The 18555-nt window shown below is 41.6% G+C and overlaps 1 protein-coding gene across 1 annotated transcript in view; it reads left to right on the forward strand.

Moving 5' to 3' along the window:
- Positions 1–18555, forward strand: part of si:dkey-106n21.1 (solute carrier family 23 member 1) — a 149969-nt gene that overhangs the window by 69804 nt on the left and 61610 nt on the right. The gene's annotated exons all lie outside the window — the stretch shown is intronic.

Consider the following 18555-nt stretch of genomic DNA (forward strand, 5'->3'; position numbering starts at 1 on the left):
ACCCCAATATAAAATAATTGAAATAGACCCACAGTCATTCATTTGTGTCTGTCTCTTTCGAAATGACTATCAGACTGCCCTTACCCCCCCGCCATATTTAAAGTATGTGATACTTTAAATTAGGACCCATGGCAAACCAATTTGTTTCTCGCTTTATGTGGGAATGCAAAACGTACGCGGTACAAATTAGAAGAAGTTGATCACAACAAACCGGTGTCTCCACATTCTGGATTGGACATTGATGGACAATGATACATTAAAACTGTCTCCATACATGGCTCTATCTGAAAGTTTATAAAAAAATGTTTAATTTTTAAAAAAGGTTTTACCTCGTATGTTTTTTTTTTCAGGTCAAATCAATATCTATTAATATTCAAATGTCTTAAAACAGGAAGTCTGTTCAGGTATAGGCGTGCAGACAAAGAAGTGATGTGAATTTACAGCTTGCCAGACCCTCCCACCAAGTGATCCTAGATCAACAGAGCGCATGTTCTGTTAACATGCAGACTCGGACAGATCTCTTGAGTGTTATGAATTTAACTATCACAACACCGAAATGAAAAATCTCGAATTACATAAAAAATATGGCTCTGGGGGTCCACGGTGGTGTAGCCGTCTAAGCATCGGCTTTGTGTCGATGCAGTTGCCCACTGGGGACCGGGGTTCGCGCCTCGGTCTCGTCAGATCCGACTATGGCCGCATTCGATGAAGCAGCAATGGCAACGCTGTCTTTGGGAGGGGGGCGGAGTCGGCTTGTGTTCGTCACATGTGTGTGTCGGAAAAGCAGTGGTTCGGCTTCGATTCGTCTTGTCACGAAAGTGGCGAGGCCTCTCCGTCGAGACTGCCGGCCGGAGAGATGCAGTTGGCGAATGCATGCAGTACGAGGGTGGGTGTTTGAACTAGAATAGGGATCGATTGGCCACTAAATTGGGAGAAAAAGGGATAAATCAGAAATAAATTTAAGGGAAAAAATAAGGATCAGATATGCTAGGGTTAGTGTTGACAGCTGACGAGAGGGCTTTGATAAAGCAACTTGACACAGATCAGACTGAAAAGAGAGCCAAAGCTTCATGGAAATCACATTGAAATCAGCCTAATACCACACCCCAGTGTTAACTAAAGAAAAATTGGATATGGTCCAACAGGTATTATTTTGCCACTGAGCAAACATGCAAGTTGTTGAAACTCAGGAAGGGATTACTTCAAAACGGAGATGGCTCAAACGCTGATGTCGCCTCCTCTCTCTTCTGAGTCCTCTCACAGATGACATAGCCTATTGTATAAAACAAAAGCGCTGAATCTTTCCAGATCATCGTGCGTAAGGAGAGCCCATACCACGGACAAGTCTGCATCACATGAACGCCTGCTAGCTTACCAGGGACCAGAATCCTAGAAAGAGAGAGTTGCGTCAATGAGGGGTCAGAACGCGAGAGGGTCACGTGGTTCATGTAGCCGCCGAATAGTTCCAAACGAAGCTTGGCGGGTCATTTAAATGAACTGCTTAGCCGCGATTTCTGGTAACTACTAACCAATATTTTCAGATTTGTACATTTATATATAGATATAGATATATTCCAACGTGACACATATTCTATGCGCATGTGTAGGAATTGACGAGCTGTCACGCTTTAAATTACATCGTTAATTTGATTCAAACGTGCTTGTAAAATGGTCATCATTAAAATGTCAACTGTAGCTTCTTACCTGTAAATTAACCTTTGATTAAAGCGAGAAACATACCTTCGCCATAGAAATCCTATTGCCCCGGGTCGCACTGTTTGGAACTATCCGGGGCTCCCATGATCCGCCATTGCTGTTAAATAATTGGCCCATTGACGTCTACGGAGTTGACGTAACTCTCTCTTTCTAGGGCTCTGCCAGGGACAGACGAATCCATGTGACCCAGAACTGCCACTTTCTCCGCCGCTTTACTCACCTGCCTTTACGATTACTCATCCGCAGCTCCGACAACTCACCCCACTGCTTTGGCTGCAGACCTACGATCTTCCGGATGGCTCACTTAGCTCACTGTTTTTAGATACTGTTAAAACATCTGTTGTTAGCCTGCTCTTGGTGTCAGTTGGTGAGCTTATGAGAGAAGAGTTCTATGGGTTTCTCCCCCGGAATCCTGGTCATTTTCATCATCCATGCCTCTTCCCACCTCCTAAATATCATCACTTCAACCGCTATCAAGAGTTGATGATAAGACTGACATATCGATTTAGTGCTGCTTCGGTGCAATTTTTGGAAGCTTAAACCCTTGTTGTACCTCTATCCAGAGTCCGCCGCAGAAGCTTTCCAACACGAATTTAAAGATGCTACATGTTGGCTAAACTTCAACAAATTAGAACACTGGACAACGGTCCAGTCAAAGAGGAACTGCTCGACAAAGTTGTTGATTTGTGCACTGTGGAAAAGGCTAAAAACGACAAAAATAGTGAATCATTCCGATTCTGAGGCCTTACAGTTTAAATAAATGAAAAAAAAAGAGAGTGTAATTTATTATGAATCTGGCACGCTATTTTCTGGTAAAAAAAAACTCACCGGTCTTGTATAACAGACCATCTGCAATCAAGTGAATGATCTCTAACTTAATGATCCACGTGTTAGAGTCAATGAGCGACGCTTAAGCGACGAGAGTATCGTTTCCGTATCGTGCCGTATTTCCGAGTGAAACAGTATAGACAGACGGGACATAACGTTAGGAGGAATTTGATTTGAATGTTAAAAGGTGGGCGTGCTGCTAGCTAGCTAGCTAACTAATGAATTTAGCTATGTGCCACTAAAAATCGAAGGTTGATTGATGGGTGGGTAATATTGGTTGAAATTGGTTGGTTCAAGCCTGTCTAAGCATGAATCATATTTTGTTTTACTGGAAGAAAACATGATTGGCTTTTGATATAAAAATACAAAGAAATTAAATGTTGTGTGTGTGTGTGCGTATATTGTTAAATAGATGCCCAATATGACCGGGAATGTGATATAAAAGTGGTAAAAAGGCACTTTTCGTTTCATATTGACTTTAATATCTTATTTGAACATCATGTTTGAAGGATTTATCTAATTTAAACAACTTAGTTTGTCGTTTGAGCGACTTAGAATCTTGTTTGAAGACTTACTTGAAAATTACCAAAAACTCACTTAGATTGTTATTATATAAATGTCTGACAAAATTATGGAAAGGATCCTTACAGATACAGACCTTGTTCTTTACGTTTCGCTTTTTCTGGTCTCCGTTGTAACATCCCTTTTGCTGCTGCTATTATAAATTTACACGCGGCAGCATGGTTTCAGATGTTTACAAAAGAAGTCACGCCGAATCTTATCAGAACTGACCACTCATTTGAGGTAGCATAGCCTGACAGATGAACTGCTAACAATAATTTATTTCCAAAGTCATGGCTGAATATTCAGTTGATTTCGACAATGTGGGTGAGGCATTTGGATTCGATGGCCGCTCGTATTTATTTGAGCCAGAGTATACGGGTGGCGAGCTCCTAGAAATTTAAGAGAGGACGAGGAGAGAGAGAGGAGGGCAACAGGCAGAGGAGGGTGAACCAGTTTCTTTGGTTGGCAGTAGTCATCGACCGTTGGTTTCATATGCGATTGCTGATCGCTGGTTTCCTATGCATATGCATTCATATGCCGGTTTCATATGCATATGAAACTGATAGCTGGTTTCATAAACCGATCGCTGTCATTACACATCTGGATGTAATGCCAGAAGTGGAATCAGTTGATTTGGACACAAAGTCTTGTGGGAGAAACGTTTTATCACTATCACTATCACTATCACTTTATTCAAATGATTTCGTCAATCTCATCTGACTGCAGGTATTCCCAACCTTATAATCAGCACAGCTGCATAATGACCCAGCAGTCAGCTGAGACTGACGAAGTCACTTATTTTAAGCACCCATGACCTAACTTTCTCAAACAATTTGCTCAAACAAACTATATTGAAGTTTCACTCCTATCGGCTGTGACGGAATCAGGCCCCATTGGATTTTTTTTGTGTGCCTGGAGATGGTGAGCAATACAAAACTGTTGCCTGATATTGGAAAGCTCGGCGACACGTCCATATAGGTCTACTATAGAAACAATTTTAAACCATTCAGATGGCACTCTCACCAGTCAGTTAACTGGTGAGAGTCTAATAAGGACATTAGCGGACATATGGATTCGGTATTGACTGATGACAGACAAAATAAAGGCCTTACACAAAGGGCATGCTATAGTGCAGAATCCAAAGAATTTCACATTCTCGACCCCATTCATGCGGACATATTTTTCAGTGAACGGTTGTTTATTAAACACCATGGACCTTAAACTCAAATTCACCAGAGCCAAAGATAAATTTGGTATCCTGAGCGCCACAAACAATTTGATCTGAAAGTGATAGACGCGTCACTCTTTGTGATAAAGGTTGATGCAGCACCCGAGGGTTCGTTTGGGTCACGCAGCTGCCTTAATGAAAGGTAACACTCTATACCCTATCAGCAGAATACATGTGAAAACTGTTTACGTACCACAACATAGCAGGATATGTTGCCAGCAAAATCTGTTTCTAGGCATCATATACCATGTTAAATGTGCTGGGGTTTGTAAACCACGCAACGTTTGTTGGGGCTCAAAATCTCAATCCAATTATTTTTCAATAATGCGATTTGGAATGTCTTGGTGTCTGTAAATGGCCATCAGATTCCAAGCAAAACATTTAAGCCTAATTTTGGACACAACTTTTTAGTCAGGGAATTGTATAATATTTTCACATCTTCTGGGCGGCATCTTAAAGACATGCATTTGAACATAATATGTGACGACTCTGTAGCCAGATATTCCCTCTGCATTCTTAATTTATCGCGAGATGATGAGATGGCTAACTAAGCAGTCTCGCAGGTTGCCAATGGGAGCTGTAGGCTAGACCTGCATTTCAGAACCGCATACAGTGACTGATTGTATATGCTCATTTTGACTCTATCCTGGAAATAAATTCCAAACCCCAGGTGATGTTGGATTATTAACCTTCAGACCGAGGATGAATACCCATCAACTGGAGATGTTGTTGAGGAGTTTAATAGGCAAAGCCTTTCATAGAGTGTACCCATGTGATGATTAATCTTCAAAAGTGTGTAAGCACCCTGCCTACGCTTGTGTTGTATTAACTCTAGGTGTACGTCGCTTTGGATAAAAGTGTCTGCTAAATGAAGTTGTAACATTGTATAAGTCATACATGGTCAAAGATTAAAGGCAAACAAACATCATGCAGGCAGACAAATTGCTTTTACAAACCCCCCTTTTGATTACTTTTAATCAACAACAAAATCGCCCAAATAAAACATCACATGAAAACGTGACAACGGATATAGTACATCCTGGAGAACATCTTACCTCACACAGAATAACTGAGTCCTGTCTGTCATTTGTAAGCCATCTGAAATGGATCAGATTTACATCAACACACTCCACATAAACTCACAAGTCAGACAGAAGTCCCAATGGACCTATCGCTAAGCCCCGCCCCCTTAGTTACTGTCGCTAACTCGGACAAGCTACCCGGGCTGACTAGAGAGTTACAATGGTAGCTATCAGTGTCAAAACTATATCTCAAGAGGCTATACATAACTTTTGGAGACAGAAGGACCTGATTTTGTCTAGAAGCCATCAAAAAGGACTTCACTATGCTATGGAGGGATATGTACAAAGTTTAAAACTAGATACGGTGGGTGACAAGCTTAAATTGGAGGCGAGAGTTTACAGCTCACAATGCAAGAGGGAAAAGCCTCATCTCACAGTCATCACTATTGCAGATAACATCATCCAGGACCAGTATTGTTCGTGAACCACAGGGTAAGATAAATTAATTTACTTTCAATTAAGTATATTACACACAATCTTGCCTTATCTTAGAACAAATGTAGACATCCTTGTTTATCTTCGTTACGTTGAGTTGACTGTGTGGTCTGCCACACAGCTTAATCCACCGGAGACATTTGGCCCTGTCTTGTTTTGGTTTGGGAAATGGGATAAAATATACACCATTGCCTATCCTCTCAGGATACCTCGTATCAGTGTTGCATGTACCCCATGAACATCGGTTGACCATTTTTGTTGAACTTATATCCATAAAACAACACAAAAACCACGATTTCTGATGCAACTCTGATGCTACTTAATGGAGTCGTTAGCTTTAGATGTCCGAGTGAGCTCCCGCGTGCATTTGGTACAAAACTGCCATTGGCTCGTCTACGTTTGAGGGGTGGGACTGAGCGATAGGTCAATTATAGCATGTCCTTTTGGGCTAAACATCTCACCCCACTCTTGATTAGGAATGATTGAAAGACACGAGAGTTTAGCTACACCAGGGTGTCCGCGGATCCTTAAAAAGTCTTAAAAAGTCTTAAATTCATGTATCTAAATTAAAGGCCTTAAAATGTCTTAAATTCGTTAAAAATGTCGGAAAATGGTATTAAATTCATTACTCAAAGGTCTTAAAAAAGAACTGCCCGGGAGAGGACTATTTCTTCTTCTTCGTTTGTGTTGTGCAAAGATTAATTTAGCTTGGGTTGCGTGCAGAGCGCGAATCATTCTGGTAACTACTTGTAGTCGTGAGCAGAGTTGGCTGCTTTTTTCGCTGCAGCCAATGTGAGGTTGTAAAATAGACCGTTCTATGGTGAAATGCATAAATGTGTTTAGCCAGCGACATCTATTGGTCAGATAGAATCGCTTATAGAAGCCTCTGGAAACCGGAAATCCACAGCAGAGATGAAAATTCTGAGCAGTGTTAAGTCACGTTCCGGTAGCTCCGCAAAAATAATAAAATAACTCCTTTTAAAACGAACGAAAAATAAACTGACATAAGATAATATTTGACACTTACACGGTACATATTCCTTCCACCACATGCTATTTTCATGAATTCCAGGTTCGTATCAGGCGCACCTGTTAGCTATAGCATGCTATTCCCTGTAATTAAAACAAATATGTATCCCCATAGACAAATAAATGACCTGGATGATGCGATACCATGGCAATATTACCTGCAACTCACGGTTGTAGGTAATATTAATTTAACTAGTTATCGAAAAGAATACCGATGTTGGTTTTACTGAGCGGTTAATTGCTAAATGGTATCGCCTATATAGAATTTGGCGGAGAAATGCTAACTAAGTCATGACAAAATGGCAGCCGACAGAAGAAGAAAAGTTGACGCTAGAATTGATCGTCCGGAGGGAGGGGGGAAGGACCTCCGCTGCGCGCTCTGCTGTGATTCGTTGTTTTGTCATCAAATGCTCACAGCGAATCAACCAATCACAGCAGCGTATAGTTTCTATCAGCTTTTTCAACATTGAGGAGGACTTCAGTTTATCTGATTGCCATCGCGCGAAATTCCGCGAATCAAATGTTTAAATATTCAGCTGTTGGGCGTTAGGTCTTACCAACCATATGTATATATTTTTTTTGTAGATCTTGGTCTTAAATTCCGTTCCAAGTGGCATTAAAAAGGTCTTAAAAAGTCTTAAATTTAACTTACTGAAACCTGCAGATACCCTGTACACTATCTATGCAAACATATTATGGAAAACCCAGAGTTGACCTTTGGGAAAAACCTATGTGAATTCTAAAATTCATCTAAAAACACAACATAATCCCCAGTAGTCTTAATCAATGATTAAATGATGAAACAATTAATGGGATATATTATCATAATACACATATGTAGATTGGTTAAATGATTAAATAAGTAGTCATTAACATAAGGAAAAGAAAAAGAAACCAATTGTTCCAAATAAAAAGAAAGGTTCTGGGGGAACTACTTTATCAAGTGAGATCAGTACGGATGGTTGCTAAAATTTTTGTCATCATCATCATCACTATAGTATGGTAGAGCCCAGGGATCTGGAGAAAATGTGACTTGTACAGCATTAAGTACAGTCTTATTGAATATTTACAGATCAGCCCAATCATGCAAGTAATAATGAAAACAATAATGAGAAAAAAGATAATGCCCACAATCAGTGTATGAATAAATAACACTCACAGATGCAAGAGATGTGTCTGTGTGGGTTTCCTCCGGGTGCTCCGTTTTACCTCCCACAGTCCAAAGACATGTAGGTCAGGTGAATTGGCTGTAATAAATTGTCCGTAGGTGTGAATGTGTCGGGCCTTTGATGGACTGGTGGCTTGTCCAGGGTGTCTCCCCGCCTGCTGCCCAATGGTTTCTGAGATAGGCTCCAGCTTCCCGCGACCCAAATTAGGATAAGCGGCTTGGATAATGGATGGATGGATGGAGATGCAAGGGGGCCAAACACCTCTGAAAAGGGATCCCATTCACGAACAGTATGCAAATCTTTTACCCCTTGTTCAGTATCATGTTTCAATTCAGATATTTCAGCATCTTGCTAGTAATATAAACACAACATTCAGTGGAGATCACTTTAACTACACCACCTTGTGAGGCTAACAGAAGAACCAATGCCATCCTATGTTCAGTTGTTCCGCATCAAACATCATCTAAGCGTCTTGCTGTGGCTGTAATAGCTGCTGTAGAAATGTTCATGTGACTTTCTAACACCATAGAGAGCGACTTGATCTTTTCATGGACTGCATATTTACTGTACAAGGTTATCAATATGTTGAGCATGCACGGACCAGTTCAGAAGGCATGTTTGGCTTTGCAATGGAGACGACGGTCTGATTAAGGGCATTAAAAATGCAAAATACAGGGCTCCAGATGGTGACTAAAATGGGCACCAATGCGACTATTTAGTGGAGTGGCTGCTTTTCCTGGATCGCCACTTCGCCATGGTGGAGAAGCTTGCATGTACTTATGATCCCAAGAGCTGTGCGGTTCGGAGCTTGGCTCCTTGTAGGGTCACCCAAAGCAGATAGGTCAAGGGGGAGATTCTAAACGAAGTGTAATCCAACAAAGACCTCAACAGCAAAACTGGCGGAGCTAGGCTGCTGTTTCCCCTGAAAACTTTGGTCAATCTGACCAAAATTCAGCCACAGTCTCTCCAGGCCTCTGTTTGCAGTCTTTTATTTTCCTGCATCTCATGGTGGCTGGGAAATTGTCTCTCATTCTGCCAAAGAGTCCCTCCACATGGCACCGCTAATCAGCATTGTCTGCCTAGTAATAGTCATTCTCTTCTGGAGAGCCTCCTTGCACTCTGCCCCATTCCACTTTCATGCTGTCCATCAGGAGAGATTTTATTTGTTGGTGTACAACAGCACATCGACAACTTCAGCCCCTCCCTGTGTAGATATGTCGGGCAGGTTACTAGCCCACGATTTGTGCTCATCTGGTGTCCAGGCCCTGTAGATATACATTGTGGTGCCTCTGTCTGCTCTCAGATTAAGCACTTCAATCATTGGGTTGTAGACGCTTTGCAATCTCATTCTTTGGGCAACAGGGCCGAATGTTTCAGACCCCAGGCTTTTCTTGTCTTGAGGGACGGAAGATGTAGCCTTGGCTGTACCCGCCTGGTATGGAGGTGGAGCGGTCGCTGGGCTGTGCATAATGGACTCTGCTGCTGCATCCAGCTGTTCTTGGGCCTCTTGATATAGAAGAGCAGGCGTCCGTCAGTCTGCGGCAGGTTGCTGCTGGTCTCCGGGTCTCCAGTGAGCGGTTGTGACGAACAGGAGATCCAGGTCTTTCCATGAAAGCTGAGGACAATGATTAACCGCCCCCATCTCTTTTCACTGTTCTTCTCTTTACACATCATAAATGCATTCCTATCTACCTTACCTTTCCCTTTTAGTCTTTCATATTTTTCCATCTTATCCAGCATTTTTTTTGTGGCTGATTTACACTAAAACTACCACTTTCAGGAAATCCACATTTCAGTTTCAGAGAAATTTTCAGTTGAGGATTATTTTGTTTCATTTCCGTCCATTCATGCTTCCACAGCACTTTTTAAAAAACCTCAATGCAGTACTGGCAATTGTTTGCCACTTGAATGGATTAACGTCTGTTTCTGAAATCATTTCACCTCTGGATTTTAGACAGTCCTCTTCTAGGATATCTCCATATACCCTTTCAGTTCTTTTTTTAAAGCCAAAGATTCCGTTTTTAACAAGTTGCACCTAGAGAAAAATGTCTCTCTTTACCTGACGTTTAATCAGGGTTGTAATCCTCCAACAGTGGATATTCCCCTTTGTAGTCAAACCGAGACATGCTGCTAAAGTGATGAGGGAAATATCCCCTCTTCAGCTTGGTGCTTCATCCTATGGATGAAGGGATGTTTCTGAGAGGCATTTGCAGAAACGAAATTCAGTCATTAACCTCTGATTGAATGCCTTGTAGGTAAAGAGCACTATTTTGCTACGCTGCACCACAATGGATCAGGGCATAAAGGATAAGGTATGAATCAAAACTTTTGCCGTAGTGTGCAATGAAGACATTGTGGCTATATTTCTTTCTGCTAAAACATTTCAGGAATTTGTGAGCGCAATCAACAAACTAGAAACCTCAAGTTTCACAAGCACTGGACTTTGCTGAAGCATAGACTGGATTTGCCTACCATTGGTTTATGCAGCTTCAAAATCATAAAAAAATGCATTTGTCTGAATGCTCTCTCTCTGACTAGAAAGGTTGACTGAACCATTCCGCTCTTGTCTGGTAGAAGTTTGTGGCAGATTTTACACCTCTGCTCCCTGTAATTGTGAACTCTAGGTACACTTACACCCACACTATAGATTTTTTTTTTTGCATTCAGGGCACCTTTGTAAATTGGTTACAGACACTGGCTTTCTTTTTAGCTGTCGGAAACCACTTTTGTTCTTTATGCCTTTTAAAGCAGAATTCATTGCTGCAACATTGATTATAGCTGCAAAATGGGTTACACATACCTGATAAACTTGTTTACAATTACTAGAACACATGATACAATTTTATTCACACCAGTGTTCACCGAAAGCTGAATAGCCTTTAATGACATGAACTGCATGCAAAATCTGTCCCCAAAAACCCATTGAGAAATTTTATTGTGTAGTAATGATTCTGACGTAGAAATATATAGTACATCTTATTGTTTTTTGCAGTATGAGTTTGTAACACTTGAATGTTTTTTTTTTGAGTCTCTGCTTTGAAAACGGATACAACTTTTTGCATTTAAAACACTCAAATTTGGGTATGTCAGCAAAAGTGGCATCAGTGTCACTACTCAGCCCTGCCTATGAATGAATCTCATTTCCTTTTAAAGCCACTTCACAATCTGTCATAGTTGAATGCATTTGGTAGGCCAGGCTGGTTGTGAGACATGTTTGATCAGCATTACGTACCACAAATAGATCACACACTTTCTTTTTAATAATTTCCAATGCCAAAAGTGTCATGGATTTTCTTTTACCACTCCCTTTAGGTGCTCTAATTGTTTACAAGACCAGTTCCAAACTATCATCGTTCAATATTTCCATATTACTCTGAACTAATCGAACAAGCAGTTTTTGAAACTGAGTTAGGTCATAGCCACCATAACACAGTATCATGGAGACGTGATTTTGTAGACTATCAGCTCTCAGTTCGGCTGAATTACATCGCCTCTGTTTGCTGTCCATAGGGCCATGTCTATTTGATTCTGCATTCCTACACTGACAACAAAAATGTAAAAATGTGCTAAATCTCCTGGATTGTCCAGCTATGGGACACTGAGAAGTTGTCTGACTTCTCTTTTGTTAAACTGTTCCCTGTTTACAATCCTAAAACCAGAACCTAAACCCTGCTGCACATTAGAAGAATGCACATTGACTATACCACTTTCACTTGGTTCAAGGTCAGTTCTATCTAGCTCCAATCCCATCAGGTGGTGTTGGGTTGACTCACCTGCAGGTTGCTTTTGGGCAGGAAAGTGTGGATTCACCTTGTTGCAATTGCAGTTCTGCTGAAAGAGGGAGTCTTGTTCTGTTGCTGTTTCCAAGCAGGTACTCTGTTTAGTCTGAAATCAAACTATCTGACAGTGTTAAAGGGGGATTGGGTTCAGGTGAAAGAGGGAAGCTCCTTCTGTTGCTGTTTTCAAGCAGGTATGCTGTATCATTGAAAATCAAACTATCTGACAGTGATTAAAGGAGTATTTGGTTCAGGTGAAGGAGCGAGGCTCTCTACCTCTCTGTTGTACTGATCTGCTGAAGGAAGCAGGGATTCGCCTTGTTGTAGACTCTGCTCCGGTGACCTACAAGGCTGAATAAATGAGATATCATCCCATTCATCTGCTGCACATACACAGAGACTATTATGTATATCAAATCTATCTGTACCCTAATTTGGATTGTATGGTTGTCGAGTTGGATGTAAAGCTGAGTGGGCATGATCAGGCAATGGGCTGCAAAATACAGGTAGTCAACCTGACTATGATGACATCAGATAATAGTGGTATGGGCGTACAGAGAGTTCCATGCCATTCTTCATCTATTTTTCACTAGAGAGAGAGAGAGAGAGAGAGAGAGAGAGAGAGAGAGAGAGAGAGAGAGAGATAGAGAGAGAGAGAGAGAGAGAGAGAGAGAGAGAGAGAGTTAATTTAAGTTGATAAATTTAGTAAATTAATGCACTCTTTTTTCATTGTGTCCAAATTTAAAAAAAATGAAATTTGGACATACCTGTGGAGGCATGGAGATGTTTAGGAGAGATGGCAGTGGGGTTTTTAACTAGATTTTTTAACACAATCTTGGAAAGTGAGAGGATGCCTGAGGAATGGAGAAGAAGCATACTGGCACCGATTTTCAAGAACAAGGGCGATGTGCAGAACTGTAGCAACTACAGAGGTATAAAGTTGAAGATATGGGAAAGAGTAATAGAAGCTAAGTTAAGAGGAGAGGTGATGATTAACGAGCAGCAGTATGGTTTCATGTCATGAAAGAGCACCACAGATGCAATGTTTGCTTTGAGAATGTTGATTGAGAAGTATAGAGAAGGCCAGAAGGAGTTACATTGTGTCTTTGTAGATTTAGAGAAAGCATACGACAGGGTGCTGAGAGAGGAGGTGTGGTATTGTATGAGGAAGTTGGGAGTTGCAGAGAAGTATGTAGGAGTGGTGCAGGATATGTATGAGGGAAGTGTGACAATGGTGAAGTGTGCAGTTGGAATGACAGATGGGTTCAAGGTGGAGGTGGGATTACATCAAGGATCGGCTCTGAGCCCTTTCTTGTTTGCAATGGTGATGGACAGATTGACGGACAAGATCAGGCAGGAGTCTCCATGGACGATGATGTTCGTGGATGACATTGTGATCTGTAGCGAGAGTAGGGTGCAGGTTGAGGAGAGCCTGGAGAGGTGGAGGTATGCACTGGAGAGAAGAGGAATGAAAGTCCATAGGAGCAAGACGGAATACCTATGCGTGAATGAGAGGGAGGACAGTGGAATGGTCAGGATGCAAGGAGTAGAGGTGACGAAGGCATATGAGTTTAAATACTTGGGGTCAACTGTCCAAAGTAATGGGGAGTGCAGAAGAGAGGTGAAGAAGAGAGTGCAGGCAGGGTGGAGTGGGTGGAGAAAAGTGTCAGGAGATATTTGCGACAGAAGGGTACCAGCAAGAATTAAAGGGAATGTTTACAAGATGGTTGTGAGACCAGCTATGTTATATGGTTTGGAGACAGTGGCACTGACGAAAAGTCAGGAGGCGGAGCTGGAGGTGGCAGAGTTGAAGATGCTAAGATTTTCATTGGGAGTGACGAAGGACAGGATTAGGAACAATTATATTAGAGGGACAGCTCAAGTTGGATGGCTTGGAGACAAAGCAAGAGAGACAAGATTGAGATGGCTTGGACATTTGTGGAGGAGAGATGCTGGGTATATTGGGAGAAGGATGCTGAATATGGAGCTACCAGGAAAGAGGAAAAGAGGAAGGCCAAAGAGGAGGTTTATGGATGTGGTGAGGGAAGACATGTGGGTGGCTGGTGTGACAGAGGAAGATGCAGAAGACAGGAAGAAATTGAAACGGATGATCCACTATGGCGACCCCTAACGGGAGCAGCCGAAAGTAGTAGTAGTAGAATGCACTCTTTTTTTCATTATTTAAAATACAGCGATGTGGCAGACACTACATAGTGACCCTGACATAATCCAACCAGACTATTGTTTTATTGTCTTCTATATTGGCATCAGAGTAGGAATAAATTGATCTGTCCAAAGTCTTTTCATCAACTCTCAGTAGTAGTTGAAGAGATAGTATTTAGGAGGTGGGAAGAAGCATGGATGATGTAATTGACTTGGATGCTGGGTGAGACAACCGTAGCACTCTTCTCTCATAAGCTGACCAGTTGACACCGAGAACAGTGTCTACACGTAACCACATTTTAAATGTTTTTTTTTCTTAAAACTAGAATAAATAGATAGGAAAGAAAACTGGTGCATGTCTTTAATACTTTCTTTACGTTGGTTTTAGTAAATGTTATGTGTAGGCCTGGCTCTTCTATCTGATATCTGTGCCAGCCACGGAAAGCCTGCTTAGTGCATACAGTATAAGCCTTCAAGTTTGATTACCTATGCAGGCTGCTGAATTTGTTGAAATTCTTTTGAAAGATAAAAATGAAGCTCAGAATAAGCCTGTTTTTGTAATATCGCTTGAAGAGTCCTTTTCTTGCTCACTGTGGTTCATCCACATTTGGAGTGCTTTGAAAAATCATACTGACCTCTCAGTGTCGCAGGGATGCTGGAGACTATCCCAGCAGTCACTGGGCGGCAGGCGGGGAGACACCCTGGACAGGCTGCCGGGCTGACACACACACACACACACACACACACACACACACACACACACACACACACACACACACACACACACACACACATTCATACCTAGCGACAATTTAGTATGGCCAATTCACCTGACCTACATGACTTTGGACTGTGCAAGGAAACCGGAGCCCCCACACAGACACAGGGAGAACATACAAACTCCACACAGAAGATGACCCTGGACAACCGTCAAGGTTAGACTACCCTGGGGCTCGAACCCAGGACCTTCTTGCTGTGAGGCGACCATGTTAACCACTGTACCACCATGCCACCTAATATATAAATATGATTTTTAAAAAGTATTCAAAAAACATTATTGCAAATGTTACAATGTATTTAAAGTTTTGCATAATTCCCCAATAGTAATGAAGAACTTGTATGTCTCACATCTTTGTTGTATGTCTCACAATGTATGTCTCACATCTTTGTTGAAGCAATGTGTTTTTCACCATACCATACCAGAACTTCCACTAACTCTAATGAGCGAGTAGAGTGTTTTTTAAATATTAGCAGATATCTTTTTTTTGGTGGGTATTTGTATTGTAATGAGCTTGAGGTGAGTTCTTTTCTTTATTGAGGTGTTAAAACACTTTGGGCTTTTTCTGGCAACGTCTACGTGACATCACATGATGTGTAGGAGACTGTTTAAGTACACTGCAATTTTTTTTTAAAAATTTTATTTAACTTAATGTGTCAGGTCTAACAATACGTCTTATACTTTATTTTGGAGTCATGCTGTCTTTGCAATAATCTTACTTTGATGTCTGAAAAGGGGAAGTGGGGTTTGGTGTGTGTAAGAGTTGTGTGTGTCTTCTGTCTTCTCCTGGATCACCACCTTGCCATGGTGGAGAAGTTTGCGTGCACTAATTATCCCAAGATCTATGCCATCTGGAGTTTAGCTACTGGTAGGGTCACCAGAGGTGGATAGGTCAAGGGGGAGGTTCCAGAAGAAATGCAATCCAACAATGACCTCAACGGTGGAACTAGCGGAACTGGCAGAATACGTCTCCAGGTCACAACGGCGGTGAAGGCAGATGAAGGCTGCAACAGAGGGTGGTCCCCAATCGTCTTGGTTCTCTACGCCATTGGACTCAGGCCACCCCCTGCTAAGGACCATGTAGTTGCTACAGGCGCATCAGCCTCTCCACGTAAAAAGCTGTCATGTGCAGGCATCCTCACGCAAGGGAATCAACCCATAAACTTCCTGGGTTAAAGCCCTTTGGCAATCAGGAAGAGGTGACCAGGGCATGACTGAAGTTTAGCATTCCCTAGCCACAACCTGGCACACAGACGGTGGGTGTATGGTCAGTCACTAAGCCCTGGAACTGAGGCAGAGAGGCTTCTCAGCTGCTGCACCCATGACTGAGTAGCCCTATTTACAATCTGCTCTGCTCACTGCAGTTGGGTAGGGGCTAGAAAAAATGCCCTATATATGTGGGCCCTATATGTGTGCCTCACACCCCCTGTCTGGACCACCACATCCAGAGGGATCACCACCATGTTGTCAGAAACAGAAAGTCGTATATTTTGGAGTCTGGAATATATGAACCTTCATGGACAATCAATCCAGTGATTGACCTGAACAGTGTATTGCCATCATCGCCAACAACTTGTAAACATTTAAAAAAGTGAATCAACATAATCACAAAAATTGTATAGTGAAAGTTAACAGTAAATATTTACGAGTAATTGCACTGATTTGTAGAAATGGAAGACAAACTGAGATGACTAGCACAAATCTGTAAACTTCAAAATGGTTGACAACTTTCAGGGCTGTTTTTAATGTATTAGTGGGAGATGAATTGTCAATCAATGAAAAGAAAATGTGACATGATGCCTTGAGCCAGCCTGAAAAAAAAACAAACAAAAAAAAAACAGCAAAACTACAAGTAAAAAAAAAAGGGAAAAAAAGTGTGACTTGGGAAGCCATACATGACCCATGTATTCATGTCATTCACAGTACTCAATTTCACATGTAACCAGTATCTGAGAAAACACAAAGGGGCAAAAGCATAAGGATCCTGGCTGCAAGGATGCATGCAAGCATCCACTGCAGCTAAACACTCCAGTTCAGCTACACATTGCAAAAGCACATGAATGTAAGGACATTGGCATACCTTTGTGGACTCTACATTTGTAAAGGTTTGTAAAAATGAACAATAAATATCAATGCAAATGTTGTGTAGATTTGTAAAATCCATCCCTAAAAACTTTAGCTACACAAACAGTTGCATACCTTTGTGAACTCTACATTTGTATAAGTTTGTAAAAATTAACAATAAATATCAATGCAAACTTTGTATAGATTTGTAGACATCAACAATGAAACTTGAATTAAAACATATCTACAAAATAATTGTATAAAGAGCTATTAATAATAAGGTTGTGAAATAATGAGTGTGCAGCTGATAGGGAAGGTGTTTCAATGATGGTTGTCTGATGCAGGACAGCATTCTACAAAAAAGTCAAAATTTAGAGAATAAAATCAAATTAAAAATCATATTTATATGTTAACTTGTCCAACACAGCCACACTATATAAAAAACATGTTTCCAGATTACTTTACTTTAACACTGCCACAAACGTAAAATCAATGGCCTCACTTGAAGACAAAGTCCATTCACCTTTTTTTTTTTGCCTGTTTTTTCCGCGAATCTCTTGGTGACGTGACGTGACGTAACCTTGATGGCTTTGATTAGCTTGCAGTCCTGCCATAAGCTTTGCCTTTCCTTGTCTGTTGAGTTCGCCTTAAGATACGCAGTACGGCCCTATGACAGCCTCGCGGCCTGTCCAGGGTGTCTCCCCGCCTGCCACCCAATGACTGTTGGGATAGGCTCCAGCATCCCCACGACCCTGAGAGCAGGATAAGCGGTTTGGATAATGGCTGGATACGAAATACGCATGCACAAACTTGGAAATTCACAACGTTAAAGGCAATCCTGAAAAAAGCAGAGCCTACCCTTCCGATCGAAAACGTATGCGAGCTTGTGTGCTATACAGCATTTCACTCTTAGAAGTTTAAGACCTAGAGAGGACAAGCACATAAAAAATATCATTAAAAATATGTTATAACACAGCATACTTGTAACTAGAGTGAGATTTTGACATGTTATGAATTTGTTGTATGGTTATTGTGATTAAATTTTCACAGGCCTGCCTACCCTGATCATAACTCATTGCCACTCTAAAGCCCAACTGGCCGAGCAAGGGCAGCTGAAAGAGTAGATGGGTGGTTACACTTTCTTCTGGAAAGGTAAAGCAGCTGATGAGCTGAGGTTCAATGGTGTTGGCTTTGCCATCAAAAACAGCCTCATTTGCCTCCTTGATGAGCTTCCTCTGGGCATCAGTGAATGCCTGGCTGATGACAATACAACTGGCGCTTGTCAATAACCAAAGTGTCACTGTCATCAGTGCCTGTTTTCCAACACTTGACTCACAAGATGAAGTAAAGGAGACCTTCTATGCTGACCTGGACAATGTTCTCACCAAAGTCCGCAAGGAGGATAAACCAATCCTGCTTGGAGATTTCAATGCCAGATGGGGATGACATTACAACTTGTGGAGAGGCATAATTGGCAAGGAAAGAGTTGGAAACACAAACTCCAGTGGCATCCTGCTGTTAACAACATGGTCAGAACACAGCCTAACCATCAACAATACACTCTTCCACGAGAAGAACAAATTTAAAACAACCTGGAGGCATTCTTGTTCTAACATTTGGCACCTCATTGACTTCATTATCATCCATCAAAGAGACCGATGAGACTTAACACCAGAGTGATGATCAGTGCAGGACTGACCACCATCTCGTCTGCTCCACCCTG

The sequence above is a fragment of the Lampris incognitus genome, chromosome 6 (genome assembly GCF_029633865.1).
Source record: "Lampris incognitus isolate fLamInc1 chromosome 6, fLamInc1.hap2, whole genome shotgun sequence".
Classification (NCBI taxonomy): Eukaryota; Metazoa; Chordata; class Actinopteri; order Lampriformes; family Lampridae; genus Lampris; species Lampris incognitus.